Source organism: Rhinolophus sinicus, linkage group LG03, assembly GCF_036562045.2.
Source record: "Rhinolophus sinicus isolate RSC01 linkage group LG03, ASM3656204v1, whole genome shotgun sequence".
NCBI classification, from domain to species: Eukaryota; Metazoa; Chordata; class Mammalia; order Chiroptera; family Rhinolophidae; genus Rhinolophus; species Rhinolophus sinicus.
Window position 1 is genome coordinate 30989370 of NC_133753.1, and position 26190 is coordinate 31015559.

Sequence of the window (26190 nt, forward strand, 5' to 3'; positions counted from 1 at the left end):
AGCCCTGAAGGACAGCCACAAGGAAAGCAAAAAGGTTATGTCATTTTCCATCCTCCCAGCAACCCCCCAATCTGTCTTAGCTGTCAGGTCGAACTGAGACTCAGATCTCTCGGAAACTTATTAAGACCCATTTTGCACTAGAATGCTACCTCTCTTTCAGTCCAAACAGGCCAGAAATTAAATCAAAGTCTGGGCCTGGAGTGGTGGCATCTACTTCCCTTCTGGTCATTCACAGAAGCCCAGCCTGGCTAGTGGCCCTGTTCTCACCTAGTGGGACTCCTCACCAGTGGGGCTCAGGCATCCTGGGAAGTTCACAGACATCCAGAGCAGAACCTCACAGTGCACCTGGGTTCCAGGAACTGAGCCATAGACATGGAATTGGTGAAAGAAGAATGAGGGTGGGAAGGAACAGAGAGCTCAGACCCTTCAGTCTTCACAGAGAACAAAGTTTGCAGCCTGAACAAGATTCGATTCTTCTAAGGTCTATGGAGCACATGCTCTGCTCAGTTCCCACGCACCTTGTTGGGGAAATGCAGCATAGTTATGAAAGAGACTCAAGGGGACAAGTGTCAGTTCTCTGACTTTATGCCCACAGAGAGGCAAGGGCAACAGGCTCAAGAAAAGAGAGTCTGGTGGCCGGAGCTGTAAGGGAAACAAGCCTTCGTGAGGATCGGAGCTTGAATGGGCTCTGGAAGAGAGGGGCAATTGTCCAGGGAGGACATTCGGGCCTCACAAGTGAAGAAATAACTTCGTGGAACTCTATGGAAGTTCTTTCCATTGGGAGAGAGCAAATTCAAACTTTCAATATGGTTCCCTAAGTGATCTCCCTCAGGATAGAGAGAGAATTCCTTCTTGCCATTTATCTACTCCTCCAAGTTGTCTGTAAGGAGTCAGAGCAGTCCGGAACCTGGTGGCAATCTTAATACTATTATTACCAATAATAATGATGATAATAATAATAATAACAACAACAGTGATTATCATTTACTGAATGCTTTCTCTGCTCCAGGCACTATTAAGTGCTTTAAAAATATTAGTCTCATTTAACCTTTATAAATACTATACTCTGTAGATATTACTATTATCCCCATTTTATAGATGAAGAGACTAAGACTTGTAGATGTTGTTACTTGCCCACATGTATAGTAATTGGTTTTTTTTTGTTTGTTTGTTTGTTTAAAAGATTTTATTGGGGAAGGGGAACAGGACTTTATTGGGGAATAGTGTGTACCTCCAGGACTTTTTTCGAAGTCAAGTTGTTGTCCTTTCAGTCTTAGTTGTGGAGGGCGCGGCTCAGCTCCAGGTCCAGTTGCCTTTACTAGTTGCAGGGGGCACAGCCCACCATCCCTTGTGGAAGTAGAACCTGCAACCTTATGGTTGAAAGGACGCGTTCCAACCAACTGAGCCATCCAGGAGCTCAGCGGCAGTTCAGCTCAAGGTGCCGTGTTCAATCTTAGTTGCAGGGGGCGCTGCCCACCATCCCTTGCGGGACTCGAGGAATTGAACTGACAACCTTGTGGTTGAGAGCCCACTGGCCCGTGTGGAAATCAAACCGACAGCCTTCGGAGTTAGGAGCATGGAGCTCTAACCGCCTGAGCCACTGGGCCGCCCCGATAGTAATTGTTAGAGCTCAGGCTGGAATCCAAACATTGACTCCAGAGCTCCCACTTTTAACCACTGTTTATAGTATCCTACAATCCTTAAGTATAAGAGAACTAAAGGATATTTCCGTTTTAGAATAATAATAGCTAATGTTTGTGGGGCGCCTTTTATGTGTAGGTGCTGGTATTTCTTGTGTGTTAACTCATTTAAGCCCATGGAAACCCTATGAGAAGGTGCTATGACAACCTCAACCTTAGAGATGGGCTCAACCAGGCCCAGAGACTAAGCTGTGCTCAAGGACCCGCAGGTAGGAGGCGAACTTCAGCCTGGCTGGTATGGCTCCGGAACCCACCTCTTAACTGCACCATACAGCCTGTCTTAAAGCATAATGGAGGGAAGTAAGCCAAGCAAAACTGAGAATTTCTAGTCATTGTCTGTGGGCAGGAGGAAATATTAAGCTGGGCTATAAGCGGTGGTATGCTGGTAAATTGGCTTCCCCCACTTCCCCAAAAAATCCCTGGTTTATGACATTTGCCAATTTCCTTGGTGTAAATACTCCCACCTTGGCTGATTTTAAGATACCAACTAGCTGAAAATTCCTGAGTGTTTAACAATTGCCTCTCAGGAGCTGCCCAATTAGACAATGTCTGCTACGTTTTTAGATAGATTTACTCATCCAATTCCCCTCTGTTCTTCTTGAACTAGTTCAAGTCTCACCTTTTCTCTGAGACACTCCCCAAGTCCTCCAGCCCTCCCAGAGCACCCCTTCTCCTGAATTCTTGTAGCACCTAGAATGCGTGTCACTGACTTGGCATCTCATTGTCTAAGGGAGGGGTGTCCAAACTGCGGCCCGTGGGCCAACTGCAGCCCACAATCCATTGTTAATTGGCCCGCAGCAAATTCCAAAAACATATTTAGTTTACTTAAATAAACCAGGTGAGGCAATACGTACTTCACCTCGAGTGAGTGGCCCGGCTGTTTGTGTATTTTACCCCATATGGCCCTTGGTGAAAAACGTTGAAAAAAGTTTGGACGCACCTGGTCTAAGGTCTCAGGTCATTAGCTCATTCAAGTGGGGACATCCTGACTCTCAACAAGACTGCAAGTTAACTCGGGTAAGGAAGACATGTCTTACTTCCTTCTCAAGGCAAGAGGAACACTTGCTGAATTGGATTGAATACCTCCTCGTCTCCGTCCTTCCAGCTGGCACAGAGAGGCCCACAAGGTGCCCTCTAGAGGTCCCTACTCCAGACTTCAAGGCAGGGTTGCTGGCAGCTCAGTTATTGTGGCTGTCTGCCTTTCTCCATACACCTCCCGCCCCTCCCTTGCCCTGATCAATGTCCTCATTCTCTTGCCTTTTCTTACCTGGCAAACATTTATCTGGCCGCTTCCACCACCTTCCTGATGGGGCTGTGTAGCTCTTTGCAAGCCGATTCCCAGAGAACTCCCCACCCTCGCTCAGGACACTCATCTGGGTTGACGTGGCTTCCCTGGTATTCTACCCTAGAACGTCATTGTGCAGCACCTATTGTCCTGATCCCCTCGGTGCTTTCCCACTAACTGCCATCTCTGAGGAGGAATCAATCCACCTGGTAATCATTCTCTTAGGGGGCCTGGAGACTGACTGACGGGTCTAGTTGTTTTATTATTAGCCAGTGTAAGTTAAGTAAGTCCAATCAATACATTTTATAGGTCTCCCCAGATTGCTTCGAGGCGAGACCCAGTAGCTTTCACCTCAATATATTTAGACCTCTACCTAAGTAAAAAGCAATACTCACCTGGAGAAGCAGTTTGATTTCCTTTTGAGAGAATCTCTCTTAGTGCTCTTGAGCCTGTCATGACTTAAATCAATAACCGTAACAGCTTCCAAGAAATCCATTGCCTTTGGAATGTCTCCATGCCACCACCTGCTCTCCCTGGCACACACCACTTTGAGACCCCTGGACTGAACCAGGCAAAAGTGGTGTGGACGAAGATATCTGCCTGTCCTGTCCCTGGGCACCCCGCCCAGTCCCAGCAGTCCACACCTTTCCTCTTCTCCCGTTCTCTGTCTCCTGTCCCACTGTCCCTGATCTCTCGTCATCCCAGACTCCCAGTAAACCCACCCCTGCTCAGCATCCTTTACCTCCTGCGTAACCAGGGTAGCCACAGAGCAGCTGGTCTACCTTGTCATTTTGAGGGCGAATGCAGTCATCCCTCCAGGTAGCACTTTTGTGCGGTCACAAGAATATCTAGGAAGCAGAGGGAAAATCGTGATAGTAGTAATAATGGTAGTAGTAATATTAGAGGTAGTACTACGTCAGTGGAATGACTGCAGTAGTGAGAATTTCAGGCCTGGTGTGGGGGTAAGGTTGGGGTGGGGGGTAGGGTAGTCCTATCTTGAGCCAAAAAACTTTTCTAATTATTCCTCAGAGAAAGCCACCACTTCTGTCCATCTAGGGCTGGCTGCAGTAGGGCTTAGCCTGGTCCTATCTGCCAGGGCTGGTTTAGGGGTCATCCTCATTGCCTAACTCTGGCCCCTCCCCACCCAATCAGGCTGGTAAGTCTCCACCTTCTCATTCTGCAAAGGCAAGCACAATGGAGCCAACACTGAAACAGTCTGGCTAGGGGCCAGGAGCCAGCAGGAGAGCAAAGTCACTTCCATCCCTCTCCCCAATGTCAAAGCATCATGCTTGTGAAAGTCTCCATGTCACCTATCTAGAATGGCAGCTACAAAGGTCCCCACAATATTTTCATCCTCAAGTGGGAACAAGACCCTCCACTCCTTAGCCTTGGGATCAAACTTGTGAATACCAGGATCTCCAAAGCCCATTCTGTGCGGCCAAGATGGACTCTCCAATCAGGCACTAAATGATCAGGATCAGGTTCTCAAAATTGCTCCTATGTAGAAAAAAGATTTAAATAAAATGTTGGCGGGAAACCCTCTCCCCATGTGGCCCCTGCCTAGAGAGACCCGGGAGTTTCTGGAGCTCAGAGGTTTAGCAGACTTGAGAGCAGCAGGGGCAGATCCCTTTTCACAGCCCCCTCCTTTATGTGACAATTTTCAGCAACAATCATGAAATGAAACAAATAATAATAGTGGCCAGAAAAACAGAAACAGACAGAAAAAGTTTTCTTTTATTAAACTTCATATATATAATGCCAATAAAACAAATAAATCAATGTCAAAAGAGGAAAAAGAGAAAAAGTAATGGATTGGTATGTTTTAATTACATCAATATTTTTTAACTGAAACAAGCAAACCTGATATCCGTCTGTTGCAGTAATGAATAATATTATAGTTTCTGTTTTCCAGGCTCAACCTCTACAAATTTGTAAATGACTTTGTCAAAATTGATCTTCACATATTCATGTTCCATGGGCAGTTTGTTGATCTATCTTCACACACAGTTAACTTTCATTTAGAAAAATTTCTTTTCCATGAATCAACAGATAAACAAATACTGTAGATAGGAAACCTTAAACATGAGGATAGGTTTGTCAGAGATGCATAAAAATCCCTTGTCACAGTTAATTTTAGAAGTTGCAATACTATCTGTGTATTTGTTTCTTTGGGATCAATTTTAGCGGCTTCCAAATGTTTCCACAGCCAAAAAATTTCTGCTAAAATATCTTCACCAGAAAATTCACCATGAATTTCTATTATAGTTGGTAAACTTCTCAAGTTTTTCTTCTGTAAAAATCAGAGAAAGTGGCTGAACGACAGAGAAATTAGAATTATTTGACATGCTGCTTTAAAACAAGCACTCAGCTCTTGATGAAAACAATCAAGGCATTTAAACAATGTCCTTTTCAGTTCTGCTGGCATGGTCACAAGGAACAACAAAGCGGAACTAACTCATATTCTGTTTTTTCATGGGTACAATCATGTGCTGTTATTCTTTATTTTGAATCTAGTTTTTAAACACAGGAATACATGGTTCCACAGAGTTTGGAACTGAAAGGTTTCAAATCATCTAGTACTTATTCTAGAAAGAAATGCTGGTGGGTGAATCCACTTGAGTCAGGGGCTAATTCTCAAATTAACTTCCATGTAGAATATAATGTTCATTAATAGATAATTTATGAAAATGTGTTCATTTGAAGCTTACATATATGAGTATATTAGTAAAACTTAATGACAACCATAGCAATTGTTTAGAACTTAGACCAATAAAAGATTTTTTCAAGGAGAGTATTTTTATCACTGACATCGTTCAGGATTGCCAACACATATTGATAATAAAAAGCAGACTGAATTTTAGTTTGTTCTATTATTGTTTTAAAATTTGCTCCAGACAATGTGCCCCCATATTGTCTGTCTGTACCTGGGATGGGTGGATCTCACTGCCTGCCCCATCCCTGGTGCCCGATGGCTCAGATGCAAAGCAGGGGTAATTGGAGCTTCTGGCCACTATTAGGCCAACCTATAAGTCTGGCCTTCAAAATCTTTGCGAGGAGAGGTTTGGTGACAGAACTCACAAAGTAGAGGCCTGCATCCAAGTCAGGGATCTATTTTGTTTGGCTATTATATAATGTTAAAAAAACAAAACAAAAATACAAAAACACAACAAAACAAAAAACCACTTCAATGTCTCTTGGCAAGGCACTTGCTTACAACTGGCCACAGTCCCCACCACTGTCTATTTTATTATACATTGTCTAATTTGCCCATTAAGTTATCTGCCTGGGCCCTGTAGCCATCTGAGTTTGTGATTCCTACTTTGTGACTTGGTTTTTAGAGCTGTCCTGATAATGACCTAAATGTTCTCCAGTTATTCGGCTTTCTAGGTCTTTCTGTCTTCTCCTCAGCCCTCACTGACAGCAGCTCACCAGCCTCCTTCTAACCTCTCAGCTTCACCACCTCATAGGCCCTCTTCCCTCTTGTTTAACCTCGTGTTTTTCTTCCCTTCCATGTCATTTCACCTCTGCCACTCTGCGTCCAGAAGGAGGCCCTTGGACCACCACTAAGTGCTCTTTCTTGAGCATGAGTCAGATAGCTGCCTCCCTTTGAGTGGGAACTTTGGCCTTCAGCTTCATCTGTGATACTCAAGGAGGCCAGCAAGGCATGGAAAACATGCACTCACCTTCCCCCGAGTCCAGCAAGGGGCTGGCTCCCCAGGTTGGCAGGTTCAGAACGGAGAGGGAGAAACCATTTCCAAGCCCTCAACACACAGGCCAAGCCCTGTTCACAGATGGCTGACTTGAACCTTATGTAAAACAGCTTCCTGGCTAAACTTCCCCAGATCAACTTGAACAATTTCGTTCATCCGGTGGTGTGCGGGAGCCAGTTCATAACAGCTCCTGAGGCAAGTGCTAAACACTCAGGAATTTTACTATCGTGAAATCAGCCAAGGTGGAGGTATTTACACCAAGGAAATTGGCAAATGTCACAAATCAGAGCTTTGGGGGCAGAGGGAGTTTACCAGCATATCACTGCTCTTAGCTCAATCTACCACTTACCATTTCTTCCTTCTGCCCACAGACAATGACTAGGAACTCTCCGTTTTGTTTGGCTTATTCTCTCCCTTGTGCGTTAAGAGAGGCTGCATGGTGCTGTTAAGAGGTAGGCTCTGGAGCCACACCAGCCAGGTTGAAATTTGCATCCTACCTATGGGATCTTGAGCACACTGCTTAATCTCTGTTCCTCATTAATCCTTGATATCTGAGAATCTGGGAAATGCAGTAATAACAGTCAATGAAGAGTTGTTTATAGGACCCAGGACATCAGCCTCCATATCCAGGGTAATGTCCCCAATATCACACTGCTCCGGGGGTGGTGTTCTGTTGTGTGTGGCCATGGAGCCCACCCATCTCTTTCCCTAGGCAGTGTTGGTGCAGGTTTGGTCCAGGCCTGGACATTTTTTAAATGTACAAAGATTTGTCCTCATTTTTTCAATTAAAAGCACAGTGCACCATCCCCAGGGCTAAGATCTGACCACCAGAGAGGAATGCACTAAGACACCGTGAAAGCAAAAGTGGAAGGAACTAGGCTTCAGACTAAGGGCAGGCCCAGCTGTGCCAGGCAGAAAACACACACACACCACACGCCTCACACCTCATGCTGACATCCTGTTCTGAGTCATCCCCCTTCCTGGTTCTACTTGCTTGGTCTACGTGACACACTTTCTCTATAATCTTGGTTTCCACCACCTGGTTTTTTGCCTGAGCAGCTTGTGGAATTTAAGAAGGAGAAATCAATAAAAGACAGAAGGGTCTGTGAGAGCAGTTCTGTCTGTGGAGGCTCCCAGGGTGGCTCCTCCCAGCCGCCTCCTGACCTCGTGCTCCCCTCAGCAGGTCAGTCACTCTGGTCCCAGTGTGGGGAGCCCGGAGCCACAGACCTTCAAGCACACCCGTGGAAGAACTCTCCTCTATGAGGCCAAGGCAACGCTGTGGGGATGCCAAGAGAGCAGCAGCCAGAGCAGAGGCCACAGGAGAGACCCCTCAGGGAAGATAACCTGTCATCCAGACCCCAGACTCTTTTGTGCCTGTTTTGTTCCTCCTCTGTGTCCTGTGCCTCAGAGCCTCTACAGCACAGCAGCAGGAGGGGCACGTGGCCCACACTGACAGGGCCGTGTCGGCAGTCCTGTGCTAACCCTTTTCCTCTTTGCAAGGAGACAGGAAACTGAGGTGAAAGAAGAGCAAGAGACAGTCATCTCAGGCAAAGAAGCCTTGCAGAGCATCACAGCCTAAAGGCTAGTGGGCCAGATGCACGCCACCCCCACCCGCACTGCCCCTTCATGTGCCACTCAGCATCCCTGCTGCTGGGAGCAGGTTTGGCTGGAGGCCCCAGCTGCTGGGATCCACCCCCACATTCACACTGCTGCATGCTCCCCAGGCCATGCTGAGCATGGGGGTGGGAGGTACTACTGCAGGTTTTTTCTCGAGACTCAGGACGCCTCCAACACGTAGCTTTGGCTGGAGGACTCGCCACCCACCTGCCCGAACCTTTCTCAGAGCCACCCTACTGCTATCTAAGACTCTTCCTACCTGTGTAGTAAAGAATTTAACCTTGCCCGACAGAGGTCTGGGCTATGCCCTTGGCTCCTAGGAGTTAATCTCTGTCTGCCTGAGGGATTTGGGTTGGGCAGGTAGTAACAAGGTGAGTTAGGGTATGGGCTGGCCACGCCAGAAAGACCTACAATGTGATTTAGGGTGGGGCTTTAAGTCACTCAGTGTCAGTCAACCAGGAGACTGCAATCACCCATGTAGGCAATTAATCAGTCATGCCTACAAGCTGGAGCCCCAGTAAAAGCTCTGATACCAGGGCATAGGTACGTTTCTCTGGTTTGTAATACTCCATGCAGCTTGTCACACATTGATGCCAGGAATGTTAACACATATTTACTCCACGGGGAGAAGACAATGGAAGCTCTGGGTCTGATCCTTCTCTGGACTCCATCCTATATGCCTCTTCTCTTGGCTGATTTTAATCTGTCTCCTACCCCTGTAATAAACCATAACTACAAGTATAATTGTTTTCAGTGAGTTCTGTGAGTCCTTCTAGCAAATTATTGAAAGTTGAGGGTAGTCTTGAGGACTTCGGAATTTGCAATTGGTATCTGCAATGAGGGCAGTCCTGTGGCAGCTGTTCCTTTAAACTTCACAGTTGCCCTAAGTCTTCTCACTGCCCATCCCTCTCCTTCACGGGGGCCAGATCCTCATTAGGGTTTGCGCTCACCCGCTGCCTGGGCTCCAACCCTTTTGTTCTTCATAGGCATTTCCCCAATAAATCTCTTTTATGTACAATCCCATCTTGGTGTCTGCTTTTCAGTGGACCGGATTGAACATAGGTTGTCTGTGAGCCTTCAGCTCTGCAAATGCAGAATCCTGAGCCCCACCTCAGACCTGAGTCCAGCCCTCAGGGGTGGGGCCTGGGGATCCATACTGTAGGTGAACTACCCACACAACGAGGATGCACACCAATTTTTAAGTGCCACTGGCCTGGAAGATTGACAGTTCCTCTGAGCAGCTGCTGCAGTGAAGGCTCAGAGAAAATGCTACCACCTGTGGGAGGTGAGCTTCTGAAGCACCATCAGGCTGCTGCCCTGGGTGTGTCACTAAGTTCTCAGCTGCAGGGTGGGATGAGTCTGGGGGTGGTCTGATGGGTGGGGTGAGTGCAATCACTGTAGGACCTGGCTCCACACATTAGTCCACTTGCTTCCTACACCCTGTACCTTCACTGCCTTGTCTGAGACATCGGTCCATCACCTTCACACTTAGCCTATTTGGGGGCCCATGCTTTAGAACATCTCCCTGCAGCATCTGCTGCCATCTTCTTTTTCTACCAGGGTATTGGGGCCCCTATTCCTTCTGAGGGTTTCTTGTAGCCCATCACCACAAAACCTCAATCATTCCAAAATCTGACAAACCCAGACCACTTTGTGTTTCCTTGTACATATTTCCTTTTTTTCCCAACACTTCCATTATTCATTCATTTATTCAACAAATATTATAGAATGCTTAGCACATACCAAAAACATACTGGAATAATCCATCCATAACCCCCAAATGGAATCAGCCCAGACAAAAGGGACCAAAGACCCACAGATCTTGAGACCACAAAGGTGTTTGATCTCATAACAGTAACAAGGTGATTAGATTAGTCACCTACAGATTATCCTAGAAATAAGCTACCAGGAAATCCAACGCATGAATGCACTGCTAAGATACCTCCAAAGTTCCCCTGGGGGTTTTCTTGGTGTGAACCAGTGCTCCTGACCTTGATGCCCACATCTCTAATCCCCTCCTCCAAGACCTGAACCCAGATAGCTAAGGGCTATAACCTAGACAAACAGCTCTTAACATCTTTTGGGTTAGGGACCTCTTTGAGAATTTGATGAAAGCTATGGATCCCTGTCTCCACAAGCAGCATCCATCATACATGCAAACTTGTATAAACATTCCAAAGAGTTTCATCCCCAGCTCACGGATTTAGTGACATGGATGTTCATTACAGCATTACTAATATTAGCAATTAAAAGAGAAAGTTATTTCTTTACTCACAATACTTCTGACACCAAATGCATTTGGGATTTTCCCAAACCAACCAATTCTCCAACTCTCTCTGGACACCAATTGGGAATCCTACAATTTAATTCAATTCTGACACTAACTACCAGAGTTAGCCCAGACCACACCACAGGCTAAGAGCTCAGTCCCAGAAGACTGCCCCCGCTTCGCACACCAATTGTAAGTCCCCAAGATTGCCACCTGTACTACTGACTAGTTGTCTATAAATCAGGGTTCCTACAATGCCCGCCTCAGGTTTGATAATTTGTTATAAAGGCTCACAAACCTCAGAGAAGCATCTATTTACATTTACCAGTTTATTATACATAATGTCACAAAGGATACAGATGAATAGCCAGAAGAATAGGTATATAGGATGAGGTCCAGAAGGGTCCTGAGCACAGAAGCTTCTGTCCCTGTGGAGCTGGGGGGTGCCACCCTCTCAGCATGTGGTGTGTGTGACCTGGAAGTTCTCCAAACTCCATAGTTTAGAAACTGAGGCTTCCTCACATAGGCATATTGGATTATTTACTCAATCTCCAGGCTCCCTCCCCTCCCTGGAGGTTGAGGGGTGGAACTGAAAGTTCCCAGCTTATTCATGGCTTGGTCTTTCTGGTGCCCAGTTACCAATCTTAATGCTCTCCAGGAGTCCACCAAGAGTCTCCTCATTTGAACAAAAGATGTTTTAATCACCCAAGAAATCCCAAGGGATTTAGCAGCTCTGTCAGGAATTGGGGGTAGAAACCAAATACATATTTATTATTATGTTACAGTAATAAAAAAAATTACAAATGCTCTAAAGGTATAATAATGGAATTAAAGTACAGAATGTTCATCTAATAAAGCATTCTGAAGTTATTAATATATTTTTTAAATATCCTTGCTAACATGATAAGAGCTAACACATACTGCTTATCCTGTGACAGAAATGATTCTAAGTTATTTAAATATATGTACTCATGTGATTCTCACCAATACCCTATTAGTTATGTTTTAATTTCACCGTTATTTCACAGATAAGGAAACTAAGATAGAGAGGTTAAGTAACTTGCCCAAGATTATAGAGTTACTAAGTGGAAGAGCTGGATTATAATCCAGGATATCTGAGTTTATAAACACAAAAAGGTAAGATATAAAGCCATACATACAATAAGATCCTATTTTGGTAAAAAAAATAATAATAATAAATAATAATAATAATAATAATAATAAACCTGACTGGAGATCTCCTAGGGTGGTTTCACTATATGTCCACAAGTTATTTGATTCTCTTCCTCTCAAGAGTTACAGGTTAAATCTTCTCCCCCTGAGTGTGGACTTGACTTAGTGATTTTCTTCTAACGAACAAAATGTGGCAGAAGTGTCAGTGTGTGACTTCCAAAACCAGGTTATAAAAGGCATTGCAGTTTCCTCCTTGCTCTTTCTCTTGGATCAGTTGTTCTGGGAGAAGCCAGCTACATACTGTAAAGATACTCAAGCAGACCTGTGGAGTGTCCATGTGGTAAGGAATTAAGGCCTCCAGTCAACAGCCTTGTGAGTAAGGCCTCTTGGAATCAATCCTGCAGCCCCACGAAAACCTTCATTCATATGAGTCCAACTTTATCAGAGACCCTGAGCCAGAACCACCCAACTAAGCTGCTCCTGAATTCTTATAGAAACTGCAAGATAATAAATGTCTTTCGTTTTAAGCCACTACATTTTGGGGTAATCTATTATGCAGCAATAGACAATGGATATATCCCCAAAATGTTAGTCACAGTGAGATTGTGGGTGATTTTCATTTTGTATTTTTTGTCTTATCTGTATTTTCAAAATTTTCTTCAGTAAACCTATATTACTTGTTATTATCTATATTGTTCTATATTATCTAGACAAGCACATGTAAAATATCGTATTAGAAAGACTAGAAAGAAGAAACAAAAAAATAGCCACCCACCATCCTGGGTTATGGACACCCTGTCAATTACAACCACTTTGTGAGATGTTCGTCTTGAAACATCTGAATCAGTTTTTGCAATGTATGTTCTATTTACGTCATGGGGATGAATCTGTGAAAGGAGAGACTATTGCTCTGAAGGAGCAATGGCTGAACTGAGCAAGTCAACCTGGACTCCTTGATTACAGATGCAGTGGGATAGGGTGCAGTGGAAAAGGCCCTAAATTTGTGACCAAGAGAATTAAGATCTTATCTGGTATGTGGCCCCAGGCAAGTCACAAGTTCAGTGGGCCTCAGTTTTCTCATCTGTCAAATAAACATTGCTTCTGCAGAATTCATTGGATAAGATATTGCCAAATATTTATTGTCTTAGTCTGCTTGGGCTGCTATAAGGAAATAAGCACAGACTGGGCGGCTTAAACAACAGACATGTATTTCTCACATTTCTGGAGCACAGAAATCCAAGATCAAAGTGCCAGCATGGTCACACTCTGGGAAGGGCCCGCTTCCTGGCTTATAGCTGGTGCCTTCTTTCTATGTCTTCACCTGGTGGAAGATGCCAGGGATCTCTCTGGAGCCTCTTCTATAAGGCACTAATCCTATTCTTAAAGGCTCTACCGTCATGACCCAAGCACCTCCTAAAGGCCCCACTTCCTAAAACCATAATTTTGTGGGGTGAGGATTTCAACTTATGAATGGGAGGGGGGAAGGAACAGAAACATTCAAAACATAGCATATTCGTAGAACAAATAACATATTTATATAAAATATAAGACAGATTATATACAATATAAAATAGAAACATTACTTCCCTACAAGAATTATTCCTACAACCTATGGTCTTATGAATATAATACCATGAAATAACAATTCTTATTTTTGAACTTTTTTTAATGCTTGAGTATTTTAAAGCAAATTATGGACATCACGATATTTGTCCTATAAATACTCTCCAAAAAGTAAGAACATTTTCCTGCATAATTGTCTGACATTTTGGCCAATTGGACTGCAAGAAAATTTAGCCAATCAGAATTCAGAAATGACAGCATTCTCTTCACACATACCTTATTTGTAAGCCTCCACTATCTGGTCCTGTAATTAAATGGCAGTAGCAGTTGCTTGATTGGCCCTTTGTAAATGAATTGAAATGGACTGATTGAAATAGAGAAATACCCACACCTAGCTTGGCCCTTTGTAAATGAATTGAAATAGACTGATTGAGATAGAGAAATATCCACACCTAGCAATTTACAATAAAATAGGTTTTACCCACCTACAAGTGTGGGAGAATGCAGCATGGACATGTGACACAAGAAACAGAAGTGAGCCAGAAAGAGACTTCCAGTATCTGCCAAGTTGGCGGACCAGCAGAGCCGCTGGCTCCCCTTCCCAAATCCAGACTGGAGAAACTACAGAGGGAAACAGGGATTCCAGGAAACAACAACAACAATAACAATAGGAACAAGGTATGAGAAACCCCTGGAGAGATGGCTCAGACAATGGCCTGGCCTTGGGCACTTTCTTGTACATAATACCAGACAGAGCAGCCAGTGCTCCCGGAGAATATGTGCTCCAAACTGGGCCACTGTTACTCCAGAAGAAAAACATGAAATCACACAAGCCACTTGTGTTATCTGAAACAGAAGGATTAGAACAATAACAAACAGACCAAGAATCTGAAACAAGCCTCAAGTAGAATTAAAGAGATAAGACAGAAGTAATATGAAACAAGAAATTTAAAGAACAAGTAGAAATATTGGGTATGAAAACTCTAATAGTGAATAACAGGCACTGGTCCTGGCGGGAACGGAAACCAAGGACAAAGCAAAAGAGAAAACAAAGCAGTTGGGACAGGCAGATAGTGGAGCTGCACACACCACCAGGCCCTAAGTCTGGGGTTTGCCTCGAGAGCTTTCTCATTAAAGGGTGGGGGGATGGGGAAGCTGGTGTAGGGGCTCAAAATGAGTCACTCCAGGATATGCCTTTGTGGTATGTGGATTGTTTGGAGCTAAAGGTGCTCAAAACCCTGCAGGTTCACCAGAAATTTTTAACTCTCCCTTAAAGGATTTAAATTAGGGACCTTGTCCACAGTAAGAGTTACCACCAGAAATAACTTCTTTTAACCTATTTATATGCAGGGGCAGGGCGAACTACTCATTACTGACCATCTGCTTTTCTTATCATCCTGCAAAGACCTACTGCAGCTCGGGTGCCTTACTTCATCCTTAGCACAGAATGTCATATATACCTCATGTTCCTCTCCTGTCCCGCACCTCTCATGTATGTGCAGTCTCTGACTCTCTCATGAATGTGGGGTTCCCATGCATATTTATGTAATTAAATTTGGTTGTTTTCTCTTGTTAAACTGTATCATGCCAGTTTAATTATTAGACCAGCCAAAAATACCGTGAAGGGTACAGCCTAGTTTCTTCCTCCCCCACACTGGCATCCCCTGCCTCCAGGGCACTGCTCTGCTTTGCTTACAGTCACTGGACCTGCAACTTGGAGGTCCCTCTTCCTTCCTGCCTGGCCCGTTGGCCCAATGATTTCAGTAGAAGTTCTCCCTTCTGATGCTCTACAGGCAAGACCAGCTACACAGTCTGTAGGTCCCAGTGCAAAATAAAAATGCAAGGCCATATATATATATGCTTTCAAGATGGTGACAGCAGACCATTAAACCAAGTGTGGAGCCTTCCTGGGTGTGGGGCCCTGTGCAACTGCTCAGATTGCAAGTCCATGAAGCCTACTCAGCCCACAAGATCCAGGGGACTCTCCAGCACCTCCCCAGCTCCATCCTCACAGCTGGGGGCCCATGGAATTCCAATTTTGGTCTGTTAATGAGTTCCTTTCATCCCTTTGGCTATGCGCTGGGAGCTGTCAAAGTCCATTCCCAGACCATTTCTCCTTGCAGGATTCAGGCCAAACCCTTACCAGAAATGTCTTTCCTTTTCTCACCAGCCTCTTCCCATCAGATGAATAACCTCTGAGCAGCAGTTTCTTTGAGAACCTCTTGAGGCCCTGAATTATCCCTAGGCAGGTACTCAGACCAAATTATCTCCCCACCCGTAGCAACCGGGCTGCCAGCGGCCATTGGGGTGGAGGAGGCAGTCACACTACATACACACATACGTACATGCATATGTACATACATGTGTACATACATACATACATACATACATACATACATAATTTGGACTCATCCCTTCCTAAGGGCTCTCAATTCACAATAGGCTTTTTGAGAGAACCCCTGTGTCAGGCGAGGGAATTTTGTTTCTCTGCTTATTTTTTTAAAAAGTGGAAAATGATGCAGTAGCTCAGAGAGTCATTAAACCCCATGGTTAAAACCTAAGGTCTGGTAATCTGCATCCTGTTAGTGGAAGTTCTGACTTGGGCAGTGGAAAGTCTTTTGTGGGGGCGAGGGGGACGACAAAATGTACATACTTAAAATTTTAACCATTTTAACCAATTCAGTGGCATTAAGTACATTCACACTGTTAGGCAACATCACCACTATGCATTTCCAGAACTTTTTCGTCGTCCCAAGCTGAAATTCTGTACCCGTTAAACAGTAATTCCCCATCTCTCTGCGTCTCCCCTTCTCCAACTGCCAGGTAGAAATAATGACACCTTTCCAATAGGGTTGTTGGGAGGATGAAATGAAAGGGCAAATGCGAATACCCAGCACACAGTCTATGCTCAATATGTGCTCTTCCTTTGCTGGGCAAAGCTGGTCTTCGGCCCCTTTCGCAGCTTCCTTTTGCTTTCCTGATTCTGCTGCCCCCGACTACGTAAAGCCCCCTACCTTGGTGCTCCACCCCTGGTCTGGTCAGTCCTCCTTATTTTAGTCTCCTCCTTGCCAGCTAAGTAGGCCCATACACATCCTCACAGACCCTGTTTCAAATCAGCACACCCAATTGTCCCATTCCTTTGGAAGTCTTTCTGCCTGAAAGAGTAGGTAAAAATATGTTACCCAAGAAGCTCATCTCATCTCTTTACTCATACAAACATGACAGTCCCAGGTAAGAAATTTGCTTCACTCAATGAAAATTTCCAGCTCCTTGAAGTACAAAGCTGAGAAGTACTACTCAGGACACTTGGCTAGGAATTTTTCGATGGGCCGGCCTGTTACAGCTTCTGAAATCCTGCCCGACAGGTATTGGAGTCCTGGGAGGCAGCACAGCAAAGAGCCCAGGCAGAGAGAGTGACCTCTGGAGTCAGTCTGCCTGGGTTTAAATGCTAGCACCCCCACCCACTAGCTGTGTGATTTAGGCAAAGAACTAAACCACTCTGATCCTTAGTTTCCTTACCTACAAAATCAGGGTATTCATGCCAACTTCATAGGACTGGAGTGATGATTACCTAAAATAATCCATGCAAACTGCTCAATACAATGCTGGGTATATGAGTCACACTCAATAAAAGTTAGCTGTTATTTCATTTCTACTCCACACTAGTATACTTATTAGGAGGCTCCTTGGGAGCACAATGGGGGCAGGGTCTCCATGCAGATGTTTTAATGGATTATTTTTAAAATAAGGTTCTTGTTTGTTAGAAAAGTAATGAATATTCATTGTGTAAACTTTGGAAACTATAAAAATATATAAAGAAGAAAATAAAAGTCACCTGTAATCTTACATACAAATACAATCATTGATTCTTTTGGGTGACTTTCCTTCCAGATCAATATACATTTAATTTTCTTTCATTTGTATTTATGTTTACAGTTGGATAGATTTTATAGACCAAGAATTTTTAAACTGATTTATCACTGCCATGAGTTTTCCCCCATGTCACTGGTCTCCTAAAACATAATTTTTAACTTAAACTATACATTAGTTTAGTGGCATATACATCTTTAAAACCACTTGCTGTATAAAATTACATACTACAGTAGAAATACGACTTTTTTCCACTTTCACATTTCATGACATAATTTATTCAAACTCTTCCCATGTCTCTTTCACATCAGTGTCTCTGCCTTCCCCAGAGCCACTTTTTGAGTCATCTTACAGTTTTCTAGAGTACATTACCTTCTCTTCCGTCTAAATTGTTTGAGTTACAGCACTTTTTGAATCCATTTGCTGTCTTTGGAAATTTTATCCTAAACCACAAGTGGAACAGTTAGTTCTACCTAAAACAGTCCTGTTTTTCTTTTTAAATACAGTGTTAAATAACAGGAGGTAGATTTTTTTTTTTTTTTTCCATTTGCCATGTGATCTCTACACTAAAGATTCCTTCTTCTGACTTTTCATGGTCATTCTTTATAAACGTCACTAAGCAGACGTCTTATTCATTGAATCCTTTACTAACAGTAATTTCAATCAAAGGTAAGAGTTTACATAGTATATCTATTTTTTTTTCACTTTTAAAATATTGACAAACATCAAGGCAGGAAATGTTATTTACGAAGATTGTTGCAAACTAAAAATCACAAGATGGAGATTTGTGATTCTTTATCGAACTTGATTGTAAAAGTTTTTATCGAACCCTGTCAGACTCGTAAACTGGGGAGAGACTTCAGGTTTATAACTTAGTCCTAAATGGGCAACAGCAGATATAAAATCTTGGAATTTAATATCAGCTTTGAAAATGTTAAATGCAGAATTGGAGCCATTTTCACTTTATGAACTGGCACATTGTAGAATTTGAGGGCTATATTGATTTCTGACAGAAGAGGCTGTCTCTAAAATGGATTTGAGCCTTTTCATATTCCATTTCATTCTAAAGGCACAGTTTAAGCAACGTCCTCTTTTTTTCCATTTAGTTTGTGAAACTTAATTGAAGAAGAAAGAAAACAGCTTTACAGAAAAGGACCTCTTCCTGAGAGCCTGTCGGGGTCACTGCAGGGGTGGAAATAGAACTAAGGAAATCTGCTAAGTGACATGAAATTCATGTCATGGATTTTTTCCCCCCAAGTAGTCCAGTTCAAAGCAGCTTCAAATCCTTTTCTTTGGTGCTATTTTTTGCACTGGAGTGCCAAGAGGAAAGGTGTCCTCTGTGTTATTCCTTCATTGTTTTCACCAATGCTCCCTGCCTGAAGAGGCCTCCTCCCCACCTCTGCCTGCCTCTCTTGCTGGCCTTTCTGTGAACCAGTGCTCACTACTCAGGAAGTCTTGGATGTGGGAGGGCCCCAACCACACCTGGCCTGGTGAGCAGTGAAGCATGAGGTCTGGGAACACACTTATCAGGGCAGAAACCCACTTTAGCATCAGTTGCACATGTCATGGGACAGATTACCTTGATAGTTTTTATGGCCACGATTCCAGTCCACTGGTGTCTGGGTAGAGACCTAAAATTGGTTGACAAAAAGCTATCCTAAGAATTCTTAGTGTAGTCTGTGATTGAAGAATGTTGAAGTTGAGTCTCTACCCCCAAAATATCTTCTGTGTTAGTTCTCTGTGACTTCTGTTACAAATTATTGCAAATTTAGTGGCTTAAAAGAACACAAATGTATTCTTTTACAGCTCTGGAGGTCAGAAGTCCAAAATGGGTCTTATGGGGCTAAAAAGCAAAGGTTGTGCTCCTTCTGGAGGCTCTAGGTGAGAATCCTTAACTTTTCTAGCTTCTAGAGGCCTCCTGTACATTTTTGCTCGTGGCCCCTTCTCCTCCATCTTCAAAAGTCATCAATCCAACCTCTACTTCTGTCGTCACATCTCCTGTTTCAGCTTCTGACCCTCCTGCCTCCTTCTTATAAGGACCCTGGTGATTACATTGATTCTATCCAGATAATCCAGGATAATCCCCACATCTCAAGTTCCCTAATTTAAGTATATCTGCAAACTCCCATTTTTCATACAAGGCAACATATTCATAGATTCTGGGTTTTGGGACATGCACATCTTTGGGGGGGTATTATTCAGCCCACCACACCTCCCCACTGCTAAACTGAAATTTTGCCATTTGAGAGACATTCCTTTGGATCTTGTATATTGTATGTAAAAGAGCCCATTTTAAAATGCAAATACTCCTGTAAAGACATGCCAAGAGTATGTCTGAGAGCCCTGGCCTGCTCTTGAGTTTCCTTGACCTTTAACTCTTCTACTCAATGAGGCTGACTTAGGTTGGCTTATGGAAGCCCCTGTGAGGTGCCCTCATCCTGGCTCTAAAAACCATGAGAAAACAGTGGGAAATAAAATTATAAGATTATATTAATGAATTCATCACTTAACTGATCGGAACGAAGATGTCCAGAGTCACCTAAAAGAGAGAAAATGGCAGGAAGAGCCCTGTGTAACCAGATTGCAGGAATTATTCTAGAGTGTTTCAAGCAGAAGCAAGGTGGCCTGGCAAAGAAGCATGGGAAAAAGGATGCTAGTAGGCCTCTGTGCCAGGGATCTCTTTTTGCCCATGCACATTGTTTTCCTACCTTCTCTACCTTGCTCTGTGATCTGAGAGACTGATCTTTGCCAACGGTATCAAGTCCTCTGGCTTCCAGAGTGTTCAGCCAACAGGAGGCGCAAGCAGGTTCAGATGTGAGTTGGAGAAAGAGGCCAGAGTATTTCTTCCCAGGGCCTCCTCTCAGCTAGACAAATTTGACAGTGGCTCTAACCTCTATCAAAGGCCACAGATCCTGTGGAAATGCCCTCCCGCAGAGCCACAGCTGCGGCTCTCTCCAGGTTCTGGCAACTGCTTCCTCCTTTTGTCCTGGAGGTGGTAATTACTCCCAAGGTTGCTAGATTGGGGCTAGCTGGGGCGGTGGTGGTGGTGGGGAGTGATCCATTATCCCATATTGGTTTTGAAATACCTTTGAAAAGAATCCCTTCTTTAAACACTCTGCAATCACTACTCCCTTTTGAGTGTACTGTTCATTTCCTTCCTGGACCTAGTCTGATACCTGCCCTATTGTAGCACTGCCCAGAAGACAGTAAGCCTAGTTTGATGGGGACATTCACCTAGCCATTGTGGAGGTGACAGCCCCAGACCTTAGCACTCGGATGCTATTAAACTCTGGTCTTCTCTATCTAACTCCCCCTGCTCTGCTTTCAGGGGTTCTGAACAACCAGTCGATACCTGATTCTCCATGTAGCTTCTCATCCCATGAGAGAGAAGGCACTGGTCAGGCCAGAGTCAGCTTGGCAGGTGTATGTCTTATTGTACATTAATAAATTGGCTTTTTTTCGTTTGTGCTTCTCTCTTTGAGCTTTGTTACTATGAGTCATCATTGCTGCATCCAGTCAAACTTGGGACATGAGAAGACAAAGTGCCTAGACTAGCAAAGCTAGGAACAGACCAGATGTTGAACCAGAGTAAATACTGCAAGGTAAATACTACCTTGCAAGGCTGCCTGGTGGCCAGGTCCTCTGGCACCTCCTGCAATATCTGTCTCGGCACATACCTGCTTTCAGACTTCTCCAGCCTTTAATATCCTCCACTGGGCTAACATTTCATGATCCTCCCACAGACTCTTATCAGCTAACACCTTGCAGGGATTATGACAGCTGGCTCAGAGTGGGAATTTGTAGAAATGGGACATGGCTCAATGCTTGGAGAGGGAGGGATATGGGAGGGGGAGAGGTGGGGTGAATTTGAGGCAGGAGGAGGCCAACAATGGAAGGGGTGGTCAACTTGACTTGTTTACCTCTTTATAGCTGTTCCCCGGAGCGTTCGATCCCTGTGTGCCTTCTGTGGGTCCAGGTTCTAGTCTTGGCTCTACCAGTAACTATCCGCGTGACCCGTGTCTTCTCCAAAGAACTGTTTGTTCAACTGAAAAGGGAATGCTAAAACTCCCTGAGTCTATTCTACATATATTTAACATGTTATATTCAAACACTTTTTTTTAAACTATATATGAGCAGCGTTTCGTTGGGAAATAGAGATTCAGTTTGATGTGGGTTATTAAAGCTTCAGGTTTAGAGCACAGAAAGTCAAATGAATTTAGGCTTGGGAACCAGCTCTGCTCCTTACTGTATGACCCTGAGCAAGTTATTTAAGCCCCTCTGAGCCTTAACTTTCTCATCTGTAAAACAAGTGTAATGCTGTCCACCTTGCATAATTGTAAGGATTATATAAGCTAATATCTATGTACCCCAGACATAAGCCAGATTCTCGTATCACCCAGTCTCTACAGGGAGTGACAGGTGAAGAAGACAGTTCTAAAACCAAATGTAATTTATGAAGTTTTCTAATCGTACTAGCATCCCTCGAAGAACATAAAAGGAGATCTGATTTATAAACCACAACAACATTTCTTAAAATATCTTGTCCTCTTCTGCCCAATTCCCCTACCCCACAACCCACTGCTCCAGAATCTCAACTCTAGAAATCCTACAAAACTCTCCCCAACACTAGACTCGCCAGATTTAGCAAAACAAAACAAAACAAACACAGGAAGAATGCCCAGTTACATTTGAATTTCAGATACACAAATCTTTTTTATTTTTTTTATAAATATTTCCCATGCACTATTTGGAACATATTTGTTGTTTATCTGAAATTCAAATGTAACTGGTATCCTGTATTTTATCTGGCAACGCTGCCTAACTCCCAACCCACAAATTTTTTTTTCTGCTTTTTATTTCTCTCCATCCCATATTTGTTACGTAGGTTGACTTAGCTCACTACGTATGCTTCTCTCACTTCGTCTTTTAATTTTCATCTACACTTTGCCCAGTACTAGCAATCTCTACCACAAAGGAGAGCTTCAGAGCTGGCCCAGCAAGAAGAATCTTTCTTTCCCTTTCCCCACTGCCTCTCCGCTCCCTCCTCTCTATAACCATTCCCCTGGCTCTGTATCTTTAAAAGCTCAGTAGCCAGGAAAACCCTGACAGGCAGGAGAGAGGAAGAAGCTAAATTTTTGTTAGTGTGAGGGAGTGAAAGCATCGCTCTAATGCATTAATAAATAAGGTACTTAGCCCATGGAACATAGTAAACAGAATGCCTGATTACTCCTGCTCCTCCTCCTCATTATTATTAGATAGACAAGACATCCTTTCCCACCTTCCCAGCCCAAATCCAAGGCCTCATTCTTTATAGAACACTGCAGGGAGCTTAAAAGCTTAAAAGAGGCCTGCCCACCCCACTGTTCCCACAAAGATACTGTGGTGGTTCACATTGTCACCACCCCACAGTCCCCTCCACTCCAGGGACGTCCCCAGCTCCATTACTTGGAAGCCCCAGATAATCACAGGATCACATAATCTGCTCTCCTGGCCACCCAGGAAGTTCAAGATATGCAAAGGCCCCCAGTGAGCCAGGGGCCTCTTTCCGGACAGTGGCCTCGGTTCTCTTTAAAGACGCTGCAGCCCCACTGGGGCTGAAGGCTGTAATATTCCTCCATTCAGGGGCCACCTGAGGGAGTTAAATTCCCATTACAAAAACAAAGCCCACTGAACTGGAAGAGAGTTGGTCCTGAGCGCCAGCAAGAACCTTGCCTCATTCCCAAAAGGGTGCCGGGTCCATTAAAGCTTTTCACAGCTGATTGCTCACCTGTTCTTCATTTTCCACTTCATTCGGTGCACTACACAGTGTCCTGGAGAAAAGGACCCAGCAGAACAAACCAATAAAACTGAACATTTCTCTCTTCAGTCCGCTTTGAGGCAGACCCTCCAGACTGACTGGAAGATGCAGACTCATTTCTTTCTTTCTTTTTTTTTCCTTCTAAGAATGGGAGTCCAATCTGGGACAAATAAGACCCAGGGCTTTAAAAAAAAAAAAAAAAAAAATGGCACCACATGCATTTCCCCTTATAACTCTCAAGGGGATTCTCTTTGGTTCTTTCTTCCTATAGCATTGCTACTTTCTAAAAAGCATCACATAAGAAACAGAAAATAATTAAAAATTTTAAAAAAGGCTGACTGGGATGAGACACTTTTCTAATTTCAATTCATTTCAACAAACATTTGCTCTGAGGTTCCCACCCACCTTGGGGGATACAAAGTAGGATAAAGACAGCACCCACCCTCCAAAAACCCACAGTTTTGTGAGAGACTCAGACATATGCAGCACAAAGCAGGCTGACCCTGTCATCGCACAGCAGAGTTGTGTGCACGAGGGAACAATGCAGGCATGAGAGCTGGATTTAAGGCCTCAAAAAGAGGGGCAGTGTTGTTGGTGTGTTGGGGTGTGTGTGTGTGTGTGTGTGTGTGTGTGTGTGTGCGTGTTTATTGTGTGTTTTGTTTTTTACTTTTTTCTTTTTTATTTTTACTTTCTCTTATTTTCTATTCCTCCATTCTTTTATCATCAAGCCCATCCCCAGGCTAATGGGATGGCTGAACTTGATTTTCATAATCCAAACCCCTGAACATTTCCTTCCACCTCTGACTCTAGAAAACAGCCCATCTTGTCTAGCTTTTCTTATAAGTCTTTCTGTTCATAAAAAGTGCAATGTGCAATATGTGTGTGTGTGTGTGTGTGTGTGTGTGTGTGTGTGTGTGTATTTATTTATTTATTTTCAAATGAGTATTTACTATGGTAAGCACTGGGAAAATGGCCCTGGAAAACAGCCATGAGCAAAACACCTAGACTCCACCTTCATGGAGTTTACACGCAGTGGTTGAGCATGGAGTTGAGGTTTTAAATGCACATATTTTGGAGTTGAAAACAGCTGGGTTGTCTTACCATCCATGAGACTGTAGGCCAATTAAATTCTCTGTGACTCAGTTTGCTGATGTGTAAAACAAGAACAATAGTACCCAACTCATAAGCTTGTTATGAGTTTTAAATGAGATGTGCGTAAGCACTTGGCATGTCAGCATCTACTACTACTGTTAGTGCGTATTAGTACCGCACATTTTGGCACCTAATGATAATACTGACAATATTACTGTGCTTTGCTGTTTTCAAATTGTTTCACATGTGTCTGTTTCATTTCACCAACCATATCATCAGCCTCTTGAGGGCCGGACAAAACTAAGCATTCAACCCATAGCTGTTGAGTTTAGGTCACAGAGAATGTAAAAGTTTTTCTGCAAAGACACTGAGATTTCCATTTTAGGAAAGAGCAAAGGGGGTCAGAGAATTTCCATGGCTGAAATGCCACATGCACATGTTTGCTTAGTGAATAGGGCAGAGGGAAAGATAAAGTGAATTCCAATTGGGCTGTGACAGCCTCCTGTGACAGGTAGCCTGCGCAACAGAGGAGAACACAGCTGAATAAACCTGGGCATAGTGAGAAATGAAAGCAGCCACGGCGACACTCAGCAGGATGAAAGACAGTAGGCCATTGTGAGACTAGAAGGGAAACCTCATCAGTGTCTAGAGAGATGGGGGCTGCTCTTCAGGTACAGTGGTGCTCAGGGAATTCCAGAACATCGTTGCATGGGGATCAAATGGAACAGCTAGCTACTGAATGGAAACCAACTTGGAGGGTGGGGAAGGTAGGTGATCAATAAATCCGTAATTGAACCGAAGGATATTTCTTCTCCCTGCCCCACCCCCATCCCCCCACCCCTCTCCTACCTTGAAGATGCAGCTGGGCTGTGGCCACTGGAGAGAAACCTGCGTGATCCTGAGAAACTGGAAGATGTTTCTTTTCCTGAGAGATCCCTCCAGGTGCCTGGCAGATAGAACGTAGTCAATAAATACTTGTCGATGATTGTTTGAGTTCTGAAAATCAGTAACCTGTAACGTAGCATTAAAAGAGGATATCATACCAGTCCATTCATTTTACTGTATGGAAACTAAAGTCCAGAGAAGTAAAGTGACGTGTCCAAGGACACGCAGGTACTGAAGAAGCTGGGGATCATAGCTCACATCTTCCAAGTCTGGGTTCATTGCTCATTCTTTAGGCAAACCTATCTGCAATTAGCAACGTTTCTGCAATTAGCAGCGTTGCCCCAGCTGCACCTCGACCTCCATTCGAGCTAAGATAACTTCAATGTTGTGCTTTCCTTTTCCCAAGTTCTTTTACCACCTGGGTAACATCATTGCTTTTGCCTTGTTTCCTTCCCTCTGGGTCTAACCACACATCTCTCCAAGCTAAGGAAACCTTAACAATGAGCCAACATTCCTCCGTTCACAGAGCAGAAGCCTCAGTCAAGCTCAGCTCTTGTTATTAATATTGTCATTATCAATATTATTATTTGGTCACCAGTTCCGGGCTAGGCCCGCGCAGTGACATGCCAACAGCTAAGCTGGTCCCCCATGCCAGGCACTTAGAACAGGCCTCTGTCCCTTGGCAGACGCTGCAGGCATCCGGAAGCCTGCCACAGCCAGGCACAGGAAGAAAATAAACGAGTTGATGCTGGCCTGAGCTGAGTCATAAAGACTCAGACGGGAAAGCCTGAAGGAAGGTAACTGGAGCACCCCAGCTTTGTGAGCAAACAGCTCAGGCAGAGGCTGTAGGAGAATCACTCCCTGCCCCTCCCACTGACAAAGCCCCCACAGGGGAGCTGCAGCAACCAGGGCTCCTCAAACTGGCGTTTTATCGCTGATTTTTAAAAACTGCTGGTCATCACCAATCCTGTTTTATATCTTTTAATTGTTTTAAATTGTGTGCTCTGTGCCCTGAGGCAATTTGAACACCAAGAGTAACACTTTATAAAATAAATAGATAATAAGCTGTATTCATTTCCCTGTGGGGTGGTGATGGAGCAAGCTGGGGCCGAGTGGGAGGAGACACAGAGCAATGTCTTCGGAGGGTTTGCGGGCAGGGCCTGGCTCCTGCCAGGACTGTCTTTCCTTTGTCCCCCCAACAGTGCCACAGTGGGCTTCTAAGCACCAGC

General features: G+C 44.1%; 1 long non-coding RNA gene across 1 annotated transcript; it reads right to left on the bottom strand.

Moving 5' to 3' along the window:
• Window positions 1–4805: 4805 nt before the first annotated feature.
• Window positions 4806–25757, bottom strand: LOC109448232 (uncharacterized). The gene is made up of 4 exons (XR_002137482.2): window positions 25120–25757; window positions 24926–25022; window positions 22955–23166; window positions 4806–5275 (listed from the first exon to the last, which is right to left on the bottom strand). It is a non-coding gene; the product is annotated as an uncharacterized LOC109448232 (long non-coding RNA).
• Between the last annotated feature and the right edge of the window lie 433 nt (window positions 25758–26190).